The 13,758-nt window shown below is 34.9% G+C and overlaps 1 protein-coding gene across 6 annotated transcripts in view; it reads left to right on the top strand.

Moving 5' to 3' along the window:
* The window catches only part of SOX5 (SRY-box transcription factor 5), a 995,182-nt gene that overhangs the window by 468,501 nt on the left and 512,923 nt on the right, over positions 1–13,758 (top strand). The gene's annotated exons all lie outside the window — the stretch shown is intronic.

Below are 13,758 nucleotides of genomic sequence, written 5' to 3'. Positions count from 1 at the left end.
TCCCCCTCCTCCTCCCCCTCCTCCTCCCCCTCTTCCTCCCCCTCCTCCCCCTCCTCCTCCTCCCTCTCCTCCTCCTCCTCCCCCCTCTCCCCCTCCCTCTCCTCCCCTCCTCCTCCCTCTCCTTCCCCTCCCCCTCCCCCTCTCCCTCCTCCCCCTCTCCCTCCTCCCCCTCCTCCCCCTCCTCCCTCTCCTCCTCCCCTCCTTCTCTGTCTCTTCCTCCCTCTCCTCCTCCCTCTCCTCCTCCCTCTCCTCCCCTCCTTCTCCCCCTCCTCCCCTCCTCCCCCCCTCTCCTTCCCCTCCTCCTCCCCCTTCTCCCCCTCCTCCTCCTTCTCCTCCTCTTCCTCTTCTACTTGTTTGCTAAGTTCTGTAATCCAAAGTCTATACTTTAAGATTACTGTAAAAACAAGCAGATAGGTTTTCTATTCTTGTGGCATTTCTCCTATAGGAATTTAGCACTGCACCATCAGTTGTTTCCTGAATCATTTCTTACGGGAAAAACATTCTAAGAGTCTGTGTAGCCTGCAGTATATACTGATTTTACCCAATACTTCAGAGATTTTAAACTATTTCCAACCAGGAGTTTCTTAATTAAGGGTTTATTTTGACAATGAAAAAAAAAATTGTTCAGTGTTTTCTCTCCCTTAACAGCCAAATTGCGTTTGCCAATGCTTCCTTTGGAAATATAGACAGTAATAGGTAAAATGGTTTTAAAATCATTTTGAATAATGTTGGCTTTCTTAACCACCCAAAAGAAAACTTTTGATTTGGCAAAACAAGTTTGAGTTGAGAAATACTTTAAAAAGTATTTTACTACCAAGTAAAATATTTTTAGTGTAATTCAGATACTTTTTTTTGAGCCTATGCTTGCTTGTCTGTGTGGACAACTTAACAGTGTTTATACTACCTTTGGGAATTTTTTTTTTTTTTTACTAATTTAAGTGTGCTGACTTAAAGCTTTTATTTTGAACAGGATGTCAGAGGGAGGGATATTTTCAGAGTGATTTCTTTGTCCATTTAAAAATTAATAGTAGTTTTTCTTTTCTGGTAATAACAAGGCGGTTTTTCTTTTTTCAAAATGAAACTCTTCTTTCAAATATGACAAATTTGAAACCATTCGTGAAATATCTTTCTAGATACACCTCCCATCCATTTATTAGGAGTTAGTTGCATAAGGAAACAGTAGACTATAGTGTTTTTGTGGAGCTTATTCAGCCCATGACCACTAACACATATGTATGTTATAGCCAAATAATTAACAAAATATAATTATATAAAAATATGAAACAAAATCCTGGTTTAACATAATGATACTTGCAATAGTTCATTGTGGATAAGAATAAGGGCTCTGAAGTCAGAATGCCTATCTGCCAACTTAGATGCTTCCACTGACTAGCTGTGACCTTAGGCAAGTTAGTTTACCTCTGTAAAATGGGCACAAATTTGACCTAAATCATAGAGCTGTTGTAAGAATTAATGGAGATAGTGTATAGGGAAACAGAATAGAGTTCCTGGCATACAGTCAGCCAGAATCCACACTCAATTATGTACTTTTTATATAGCCCAAAGGTGCCCAGTCAAGGAGATGAACAGGGGTAAATGGGGCTGAAATTCACCCATTGGACCTCTTGTTGGCTGTGCTCTTGCTTGTGGACAGGATCAATTAGTAGGAGGTGTCCTTTCATTTCGAACAAAGGTCCCAGGTAGCATAGTGCTGGCTCTGTATGTTAGCTGTCTTTATTATTATCCTAAATAAAAACACATACCCTCTTTTTTCAGATGGTCTTTGGTGATTTTGAACTCAGCCTGTTTTCCACATAATTGTTATGAAAATGTGATGTTAACAGCACTGCCTCCACAAGGTAGTTAGAAAGTGAATAAGGCAAATATCCAAGTGCTTATATTAAACTCCATTTATCCTCATTGATATTACATAGAACTTATCAATCAGGAGAAAGATACTCATTGTTAAGATTTAGCATTTATAATAATTAAGGTAGAATGCGATGGGGTAGGGCTATCCATGATAGGACAGCTATTAAAGGACAGTACATGCCTTGTGAATTTACACTGGATTTATAGAATAAAATAGGAGGAAGAACATGATTAGAAACTTTATGAGGAGGACCATTTTTTAAATTAATGACGATCATTGATAATAACTACAGTTATATTGTAACAGGTAGGGTGGACGGATGGATGTTTGGATTGGTAGAGTGTATCATATTTATATTTTACTTTCATCATTTTTTTCTGACATTAAATGTATAGAAGAATATTTTTAAGCTGAAATTTTATTTTAAAAATGTCACATTTAGGGTTTTAAATTAAAGGACAGTGAAAGAGCAAAACAATGAATTAGGAATCTTAGGTCTTGGAGAGATACACAAAATATGAAATCTATTCTATTTTGAAACTAACACTGGAGAAAAACACAAACAGGCACTCTCCCGTTTTCAGTGATACAAAGTAAATTAAGTGTGAATCCTATCTCTGTGGGGAGACCCTTTCAGTAACCATTTTACTGACTCCACCCTTCTGCTGTGTGAATCTGGACACAAACCCCGTTTTTCTTCTTGGACCTCTCTTCTCTCTCTACCCTCTCTATTCAAATATCACTTAGATGTATTAGGATGGCAATATGACACCGTTCAACCATATAGATACAGCCAGCTTGGTGTAAAACCTTCAAAATCACGTTAACTCCCTTCCCCCCTCAGCCACCATATCTGGCTTCCAAAGCACACAGATTTTTTTTCTCTTTAACGCATCTTCTCCTTTCCTTTGGCACAGCAGGGACACCATACCCTCATCCCTTCTCTGTTGAAATCCTGAAGTGGCCTTGGAATTCTTTTCCTGGCTCCTTGTCTCTTCCAGCACCAATCAGCTGTCTTAAGGGTAGCACATAAAAACCACTGACTATGCTGTGGCCCCAATCTAGGTTTCCAGACCGTCTTGCCCTAATCCCATATAAATAGCCTCTGTAGAGACTACTGGGCCACTAAATATTCCTCGTTATGATCCACGTGTTTCTGTTTCCTTTTGTGTTCATGTTTTGTCCCTTCTTGTTCCTCCTCTGCTCCTTCCCCAGGGTAAATTCTATGTTTCAACCCTATTCTTAATCCTAATACATTTACCGTGATATTTTTCAGATGGGTTCTCAATAACCGCCATAAATTAACTCAGCTTGCCTGCCATAGTTCTGGAGAACTTGCACTTTCAACTTGTGAAATGAAAGAAATTTTATACCTATTTGTGTGTCTATCGCACTTCACACAATGTGAATGATTATACTGGTTTAGTTGTAGGTCTTTCCAGCAGATTATAAACTGCATGAAGACATCTTCAGTGCGTATTGTACTTTACCATCGCTTGGTACAGTGCAGATAGCATATGCTTAATAAATACCATAGAATAGAAGTTGCAGAATTTTGGTGCACAGTACATGTTTTAAACCACATACCTATGATTATACATATTTGGTCTTTATAATTCACAGCAAGATATCTGATGACATAGTCACTATTAATATATTTTTTTCCACCTGCTATAGGAAGGAAGCTCCTTAATACACTTTGTAATGCTTAATCTTATAGTGTATAGAAAGGAAAAATGTGAATTTTATTATAAAGTTAATTGAATAGACTTGAGAAATTATCAGGCGTTTGATTAGTAAATGCATTTTTAGTTTTCCTAACACATGAAAATGTATATACTGTGAAGGCCATGTTCATTCTAACATGTAAGTAATTATACAAATTCTGTTCTATAATATGAGAAAAAAACCTCTTTTTTAGTATTAGGGCAGCCAGGGATATCCAAAATAACTGGAAAGTCTGTTGTCATTATTATCATTTTATAAATATATAAAATTACATATATATATATAATCTTTGTAAAATCATCAAGTAAGGAGAGGTATACTCCTAATAATCAGTGGTTTAGAATAACTGAAAAAATAACTTATAGAGTGTATTAATGATAAGAGGATTTACCTGATTGAAAACTCAACAACACAGATATCTATGACTTAAATTAAAAAGAAAAAGTAAGGGGGAAAAAAAAAAAAGGCGAACAGTATTTGTATTCCTGCATTTCAGGTGAGCTATCTTCATTTTCCTTGTATTTTTTTCTTCTCATTAACTGTAGAAACCCATATAAATAAGTCTCTGGGCAGCTCCAAATGTCCCCATTTCATTTTAGATGGTATTTCCAATAAGGGCACTATTTCTTGCAAAGAATATTACATCTCACTAATTGTCCTACAAATCCCATTCTTAATTAAAATCAAAATCTTCATCGTAACAACTTTACTATATAGCTTGCAAATATGTGTTCTTTTTGTTTGTTTGGAGGAGGATGCTCCGGATACATTTTTTTTTTCCTTCAAAAAGGAGCAGCCCTGGTGAGAAAAATTTACAGCAATTGATTTTGTTTGTTTGTGGCTGCAACCCATAAAAACTCCCAAGCAAAACTAAATAGTGCTTGTGGGGCACAGGTCTGCCACTTCATGGGCAAACAGTAGGTTTTATAGTACTATTAATGCTAGACAATAAGACAAGGTATAATAATTCCAATTTCATCATCTGTCTCTGTTTTGTACTAAATTGTGCACTCCATCATGCATATGCTGGCTATAATGTGACATTTAATTCTGCATTTAGTCTCTGCTTTGTTACCCATGCACGAATATAGTAAGTTCGCTTCTCAAATGCCATGTACCAGCCCTCTAACAACAGCAACAAAAAAAATTAAATACAAAATAAGTTTGAATAACAGTAATGGTGGGAAAATCTATCCCAGGGTTCATTCTTTTTACAGGGAGTTGGCAAACCAGGAAGAATAGACTTTGTCATGTGCAAATATGGTGACCATAAATGGTGCTGGAGGCTTTTCCATTGTCCTCTGAGTTTGCCATGAGAGAAAGCGGGTGAGAGAAAGAAAGACACGTTTGATAGAGTTGTGAAGAATGTTTGAATGGCTATTGGGTGTTGAGCATTGTCTTGCAGTGACCTCAATTCGGTACAGTAGAGACCCTTGAAAGCACTGTCTGAAGTCACAATACCACTATTCTCCTCCATTTACTAAAAGGGATTAGTTAAAAGGGTGACGTTCCGTGCAGAGAGTTCCAAGTATTCCATGAAACAAAAGGCTCTGAAATGTTTTTGAAGTTATTTTTAATTGAGTTGAACTAATTTAATAAAGGTCCTAAGGAGGAAAAAAAAATAAAGGAATGTGATTGTTTTATGATTCTTCACAGATGGAATGGACATTTATAGCATACTTTTCCTTTAGTGTTCCAGAGAACAGTAGCTCCATTTACAGCTACTGTTAGCAATTTAAAACTGCTCCAAAATGAAGTCTTTCAAGAAGTTGACAGCTTATAAATAAATCTGTCTGATAAAATTGAACATAAACTGCATCTGTGGTTAGTTTGCCAAAATTAATTCTACATTTAATTAGAGATAGCAGTCAAACATATTTAATAAAAAACAGTCTTAGGGAGTAAATCAAATGGAGTCAGATTTTAGCAGACGTTTTGCATTTTTTTGCGAGGAGTGATGAAATGACCTCACCTCTCCGATTCCCAGTTATATGGCAACTCTGTAGAGTTATGGGGAAGCCAATGAGTTCACACTGTTTGGAAAGGTTCCTTGCTCAGCTTAGGGTAAAGAGAGAAAACGATCATTTTGTGATTTTGCTTGGTTCCATCATTGGGTTTTACTTTGATGGCATATGTATTAAACTAACAAGTTAATAAGCATATTACTGCTAATGATTACAGAGACCAGGCTAAGGTAATCCTAATTTATATATATACAAGTACATAGAATTGCCCTTAAACATTTTTTTTTTTGCTTCCTTAGCAATCTTATTTATTTATTTATTTTTTAATTTAACCATTGCAATGAGAAGTATTAAAATCATACACTATATACAATGCCATTTCTTCCCCCGGAAAGACTTCAAAAAATCAGCTTTGCTTATCAAATATTTGTGCTCACTCTGCATGGTTTAAGCAATGTGGCATAGCTCTGGAATCCTGGGGAAGATGCAAAAGCACACAGATCAATCAGAATGCAGCAAACAATATTTTGGAACAAAAGTGACTTACAGTTCAAAGGGCAAAGAAGCAGATCTTCAAACACTGGAAGTTTCAACACATAGTCCATAGTCCTAGGTGAAGTATACAGACAGACGATAGAAACTAGTATTAGCAATAACAGTTTCAAATATATATAAAAATTATATGTGGCTGCACTAATACATACAAAAATTAATACCAATTAAACCAAATTTTATTTTGATCTTTTTAAAGATCAAAAGTGTGATGTTACTTTCTAGCAATATGGAAGAATTTAAGAACTATTATGGAGATATCATTGTTGTAGTTAGTTAATATCAAATTTGGATTAAAAAATTTATTCTTTGAGTTCCTCTATATTCTTAACATTGCAATTCTAGAGATAGTTAATCTATACTAAATATTTTTCCAAAAGATCTTTATATCTTGGTGTCATGTAGTTATTCATACAATTTCTGACTAAAATACACAGAGGCATTTTTTTCAGTTTTTAAAGTTTCCTTTAGCTTTTTTGTCCTTTAAGAAGAATATTTTTATTTTACACTCATGGATTTGCCCCCTAAGTGACTTGATGAAAATTTTGCTAAAATTTTTAGAATAATAGGAAGTAACAGTAGTACACATTTATTCCTGGATTTAAACAATATGTCATTGTTTTGAGGTTTGATCTGTGAGCCTTGCATTACTTATATTCTGAATAAATAAAGCAGTAGTAAATGTGTACAAAACATAAATTCTATCTACCAGTCACTTTTAGATCTATTATTGAATAATTATGCTGTTTTAAAACTCACAGGTCGACTTAGATACTAATGCATTATAGTTGTTTCATCATTTATCAAAATACAAACCAGCTATAGGCTATAGTTAGAAAAAAAAAGTATTAAAAAAAAGTTTATCTCAAAAGGAGGAGTTGACCAGTTTAATCATGCTGTAAGATCTTAATCATCAATGAACATATCCCAAAGGACTGGCTGATCTCCTTAACAATTTATATATTGGAACTAAGGAAACAATCATTTTAATCAATAGTTTCAAACTAGGCATTTGTCTTCCGGTGCCATTGCAGGATTAGGATATCATTAATGCAACTTTGTGGATAAATACTAAATGGCTGTCCTTCTCATTTAATAAAAAATATAAATAAAACAAACACCTTTCTTAATTTAGGAAATATGTAAAAATATAATATTTTTTATTCTCATGTCATGCAGTTTTGTCAGTCCTCGGAAAATAACTTTTTTTCCCCAAAATTTCATTAATAACTTTGTTATTTATAAAATAAACAGCTTCAGAAATATGGGTTAATAGTTACATGGTTCCAGCAGCCTTGTTAGAAAACCCTTTCAGCAAATCGCTTAATCTCACTGGCTCAAGGTTTCTTCATCTTCAATGTGAAAATATTGACTAAAATTCTTATGCAGCTTCTTTGTCTTTAATTCCATGTAGAGCATTTCTACGCTTTCTACTTTTTCTCTAATTTCAAATGAATGCCATGTCTTTTCATCATTTTGGCTGACTTCATGAGGTGACTTTGAATAGAGCAAAACTAATGGGGAAGGGAGACAGTTTGCAACTGACACAGTTTGTAGTTTTTGCTTTATCATCAGCTATAAAAGATTAATGACAAACAGAGAAGTAGGTCAGCTGATGCTCTCAAAACATTGATGCAGAGGTGATAAGTCACAGTAACAATATTTTTATTAAATAAACTTCTACACTGAGAGTAAAACTTGTCATCCTTTCATTGCTAAGGAGGTTGAGAGGTTTGATTAAGAAATGCCTGAAAAGGTGCTCTGCAAAAATATATATTCTAGAAAGGCTAAATAAAGTTTTTAAAAGCCTTGTAGTTCCTTGAAATCAATACATTGGATGTATAATGTTAGGACTTTATGGAGAACACAAAGAAAATTGATCTCAGGTGTCAATGCTTCTTCTACCTTACTTGAGGTTCTCACCATCTGTCAGTGTATCACAGAATTCTCCTGAGTGGACTCCTCGCCTCCTGTCTCTTGTTTGAGATCCATTTATCTCATTGATGATGCCAGACATGGTTTGAAAAATGCAAATCTGGTATGTCATCTTCCTGATTGAAAACCTCTAATGACTTTCAATTGCCTACTGGATAAAGTCTAAACACCTAAGCCGGGTAAACAAGACCCTTATCTATCTAACCCCAACACAGCTTTCCATCCTCCTCTTTATGCAGTTGCTTATGGTGGTTCAGGATGTGTGTCCTTCCATTTACAGCCTTCAAAAACTATGGATCACCTTTAAAAGCCAAAACAAACATCATCTCTTCTGTGAAGCTTTCCTTTTCTCAGGCACCTCTCTGATTTGTGATTCTCCCTCTGTCTCTCCCCTCTTCCATAACTAGTGTGCTTCTTAGTCACCTTTTTTTTTTCTAATCTGTTTTTTTTTTTAATATCCACCACCAAGCACAACATATATATCTAAGAATAAATAAATGAAAGCTAACTCTGTAGTACAGTGAAATGCAACTGATAAATGAGATTTATTTTGTTGCCATGTCTTTTATGGAAGTCATGTCACCTATGTACATATTGTAAATAAAAAATTTATGCCTTTTTCCAAATTCTAATAATATGTCTATGCATTGTGTTTCAATGAAAATAAATTATTCTTAAGGTTTTTCAAAGCTTATGTATTTAATGTAACATTCATAATTGCTATGGGTATGTTGTTAAGATTTTAAATTGCCATTTTGAAGCCAAAAGTGAGATTTCAGTATATATATATATGTATATATATATATATACATATATATATATATGAAAGTACCTTTCAAAGAGAAGTACCACCTTAAATAAATTAGTAATTTCTTTTAATTGCTTCAAATGTTTCAGTCTCATGTGGATTTTTGAAGTTGTATGCGGCTTTGATGTTTTATTAATTATTTTCAAGGTGGCTTTCTTTCCAGAGCGAAGCATACATATTGATTTTGTGTATGATGAAGATTGAAATTTCTATCTTGGCACTGATACTTCTTGCAATCAGATCTAGAAAGGGTTTGATCGTTTTTAAGCAACTCTCCAACAGTTAACTGTTGGCTGCCAAAGTTCAATTTAGATAAGTGAAGGGGAAGAGTTTAGAAATTTCACACATTAAATGTGTGATGGGAAAAACCCAATATAATGTATTAAAGATGCAGCCTTTGGAAGGAAAACATGGAGTATCATAAGAATTGTGTGCCAGTCTCCAAAGGTTTTCAGTCAGGTTTGGTTCAGAAAAGCCCTTGAATGTGTTGGAAGCAGATCTTGGAAGGGATTGTGTGGTGTGTCGGGGAAAGCACCAGAGTAAGTCTTGGTTACACATAGTCTGTAAAATCGACTGGGGTAGCATGACAAAACTTGGTCTGTGTAGTTTGCCACTGCCAATCTTCATGATTGATACAGATTGTTGGAGCCATATCTATCATATGGTGCTCCATATTGATTGTTAAAATCTGCAAAAATGAATTATTTGGAGTGTATTTTTCCATATCATTGGCTAATTTTTCCTGTGTCAAAGAGTTTAAAAGCATTTGACCTTTGCTCTGAATTCTCAGTTGTTACCATGACTAGAAGGAAACTGTATCACCATTTCTTTATGCATTATACTTGAATAATGATATTGTAATTGAATTCTTACAGAATATAGTAGAGGATAGAAGGTTCTCAGTAAGTCAGTTGTTTCTATTTTTAGGGATGGTTTAGATACTTTGTTTTTAAAATTGCCATCTAGACTTAAAGAGAATTAGAAATCTCCTGCCAAATAAACTCTTTTAGAAGAGCTTTTGATCTTACCAGCCATTACCAAAAAAAGCAGAAAATGGCTTTGGATCTTTTTTAGTATTGGGATTGGTCCTGTTTATCTATAGAATTCAAATGTAATCAACATGAATATGAAAATACTCCAGACTTTTTCAAATTGAAAAGCTTCTGCATGTTTGCAAGAGGAGAGTGGCACACAAGAGTTTCCTTTAAATCACCTATAATGTCAGGATCATTATAAAGTAAGCAATCCAGAATGCTGGATTGTACAGCTGGAAAGAACTCACATACGAATGAAAACAGATGGTATTATCATTCTATCCCAAGCACTCTGTGGAATTTTTTGGTCAGAGTCTGATTAAGGTTTCTGAAATTATTAAGTGGGTAGATAATAGAGAATAAGAAAATGAGAGCACAGAGGGCTTGCCAAGTCTTTAATGCTCACTTAAACAAAACTGCCTGCAGGTTCAACAAACCCCTGCCTGGGTTTTGTGGGTTTACAAGGTCCCTCTCCAGAAAAGTTGTTTTAGGTGATGGTCACCATTTTAATTAAAGGAATATCAAACTATATGTTTAGAAAGATAATAATAAGCCACCCAAACCCAGATGCTAGATGCCACACATGTTGGAGAAAGGCTAAAGAAGAAGAAAATCCAAAAACATAAGATAAAAGCAGAACCCCAAACACTCCCTCGTTCTACAAGCTGGATTTAAGTTAAACCAATGGGGATAAAGTTACGACCATTTTGTTTTCCGTCTCCTGCGGTCTTCCTCCCCAGTTTCCTCACTCCCTTTATTCCGCATCGAATTATCAGCTGTCTCCATTTCCTACTCTCCAGTGGGCATTTGTGCATTCTGAGTGTTTCCTTTGTATCTCATTGCCCATTAGTGTAATTTTACTTTGGCCTCTTTGGCTTCTTTGAAAAATTATCATGAATTAAACAATTTAGCAAAAATCAAACAAACAAACAAAACTGAAGCCATGAGATTCTATGATTACTTTCTGTTTGATTCCAACTGAGGAACACTCAAACTTTGAGTTTGTTTATTTCAACCACTTTAAAAAAAAAACTGTAGTTCACCCACGTCTTTTAAAGTGTAATTTTCTTAAATAAAATAAGTTTCTCACATTCAGGTGGGCAGCTTTGGATTATGGCTCCATCCCCCAAATATCTGTCTGCAGTTTTACAGTGACCATTTACAAAACTAAATACCTTTTTCTTTCTTTCTACAGTACAGTCGACTCAGATTGTAGCCCTCTGATGTGAAAAATAGGAATTTTAGCTGACACACTTGTCTCTCAAAAGAAGAGTTTGATACAATATTCTTTTTTGTTTTTTTTTTAAAAATTTAAATACTTATTTTATTTTTATTTTGGCTGCATCGGGTCTTAGTTGCGGCACACAGGATCTTTCCTTGTGGTGAGTGGGCTCTTCATTGCAGTGCATGGGCTTCTCTCTACTTGTGGCACGCAGGCTCAGTAGTTGCGGCATGCAGACTTAGTTGCCCCGCAGCATGTGGGATCTTAGTTCCCTCTCCAGGGATCGAACTGGCGTCCCCTGCATTGCAAGACAGATTCTTAACCACTGGACCACCAGGGAAGTCCCTGACATGTATATTCTTGATTTTCCATTTAAGTCTTACATGGTATAAAATTGGGAGAACTTGCAGGACATGGTTCTAAATGCCAGTGATTATCAATGAAGTAAATGGTCTATCTATCAGTAGGAAGGTATCAAATTTATGTGTGGAGGGTAAACAACAATGCAATCCAAAGAGCAGAGACCAAATTTCTCAGGTCATACTGTAGTCATGGTTAAGATTTCTGAGTAGGGCACAGAACTTTTGAGAGAGGTGTGATAAATGTTTCAGATAAATACTGAAAGCAAATTTGAAATTGTGGTTTGACAGGCTTTGGGATCTTCTTTTACACGTGCAAATTTTGTTCATGTGAAAACAAGTAAGACTTCTTAGATTGAATATTGAGCTTTACTTGGTAATTTACAAAAATAAACACTGAGTACAACACCAGGTTTGTGTGGGAGTAAGGTAAATTTGGGCTCAGGGACTGATGTGCTGTTTGAGTATAAACATTAGATTCCATATTGCAACTGTCTGTCACTATGCTTGTCGTTAATCAAATAGGTACTAAAATGTACAGCAATGTTTAACTGTATTTAATGTTGTTAGTTTTTATAATCATTGCTGGTAGCTATCCAGGTGCAGGTGGTAGCTTCTTTTTTTTGTTCCAGATTTAGGATTGTGAGATCATTCACTGTCTTTCTATAGAGTTAGAATCTGAATATACAGGTTTGATTCGATCTGTGCAATTTGGTATCATCTACAGTCTAGTGGTGACGTAGGATTTAAAAATCATGAGCATTACTAAAGTATTGGGAGAAGAGGAAATAAATTCTTTTGATTTTTGTGTGTGTCCTGATGATAGATCAAACACACGTATAGTCTTATTTGTAAATATCTATGAATTTACAAGTAAAAAGTGAATTTGGAAAAAAAAGTGGAGGCAGTGTAGTTCCATTTAACTTATTCTATATTTGTCAACATTGAACTTTGATAGAAACAAAGATAGAAATATTTTGAGTGCAAGTTAACAGATATTCAGTATCTTTATGGTAAGTAGTGTTTAACTTCCAGTGAACAAAATTTACTTTAAATCTCACGGATTTAAGACTTAAGGTAGCTTTTAAAAGACAAGATATTTCTTAAGTCTCCATGCTAGCATCATTTTAATTGGCTCACTCTTTAAGAGTCATGTTAAAAGGGACTAATAAGGAAAAAAAAGAAATATATAGATTATCCCAAAAAGATAACTCATTAGACCACTAAGATTTCATTAGAAATTTATCAAGAAGTTATCTGAAAAAAGTTTCACTTTTCTTCTATGTTCAAGTTTATTTTTTTGGTACATTGCCTATCAAATAGCAAAAAGCTGGGAACAAAAGTAAAGTAGAAAAGCAATACATACATCAATAATTATTGTCTAGTCTTTCGGCATGATTTTGTACAATTGCTTAAATTCATTGTGTATATTTTTTTTCTTTTAAGAAGATATCAGAAGTGTGTAATTGGAGCACTTGCTAGGTAAAACATCTAAATTTGAATCACTATTGAAATATTCTGTTTGCCAATACAGATGTTCATTTGAAAATGATAGATGGTCCTTCAGGGACCCTGAAGTGTTTTCATAGATTCTCATGCTTGGTTGGCAGTTTTATTGAAAATGGCTGTAAATCAGGAAAGAGAGCTGAAAACACATTTCATGTCGTCTTTAAAGCAACTGTAAGTTATTGTCACAGAAAATGAAGAGGCCATTTTTATAGAAGGTAGCCAGATAAGGTGTTGAAATGGATAGAAAAAACATGTTCCCACAGGAGTACCCCCAAAAGTTACTTGTTAGTTACAGTATATATGGGAGAGGTATGGAAGATAAAAATAAAAATCAAGATTTTCCATGGAGTCTAAAATGTAAATTAGCAGAACCTGGTGGGGTTTTTTTGTTGTTGCTGCTGCTCTTTTTTCTTTTTGCTGGTGGTGGTGGTTCTTTTACAAGATGTTTATTCACTAGAAAATTGAATTTGAGCTCATATGCTATAGGAACCAGGTGAACTCACATTCTCCAAATGCATCTGTTGTTTGCTTCTTCCGGAATAAATATTACAATTGTGGATGAACAACAGCTGGAAGGCTTGCATGTGGTTGCATTCCTCATGGGTTCACAGGATGAAATCACTTGTGTACCACTGACAGTTTCAAATGGAGAAGAAAAGTATATTCCATTATAAGATGTCAGAGAAAAATCATTTAAAAAATATATTTTCCATTTTTGAGCTATATATTTTAGTACAGTGAATGAGTTGGAAGATGTATTTTATACCCCAACAT

This window comes from Balaenoptera ricei, chromosome 10, assembly GCF_028023285.1.
Source record: "Balaenoptera ricei isolate mBalRic1 chromosome 10, mBalRic1.hap2, whole genome shotgun sequence".
NCBI classification, from domain to species: domain Eukaryota; kingdom Metazoa; phylum Chordata; class Mammalia; order Artiodactyla; family Balaenopteridae; genus Balaenoptera; species Balaenoptera ricei.
This window is presented reverse-complemented; position numbering and strand designations above follow the sequence as displayed.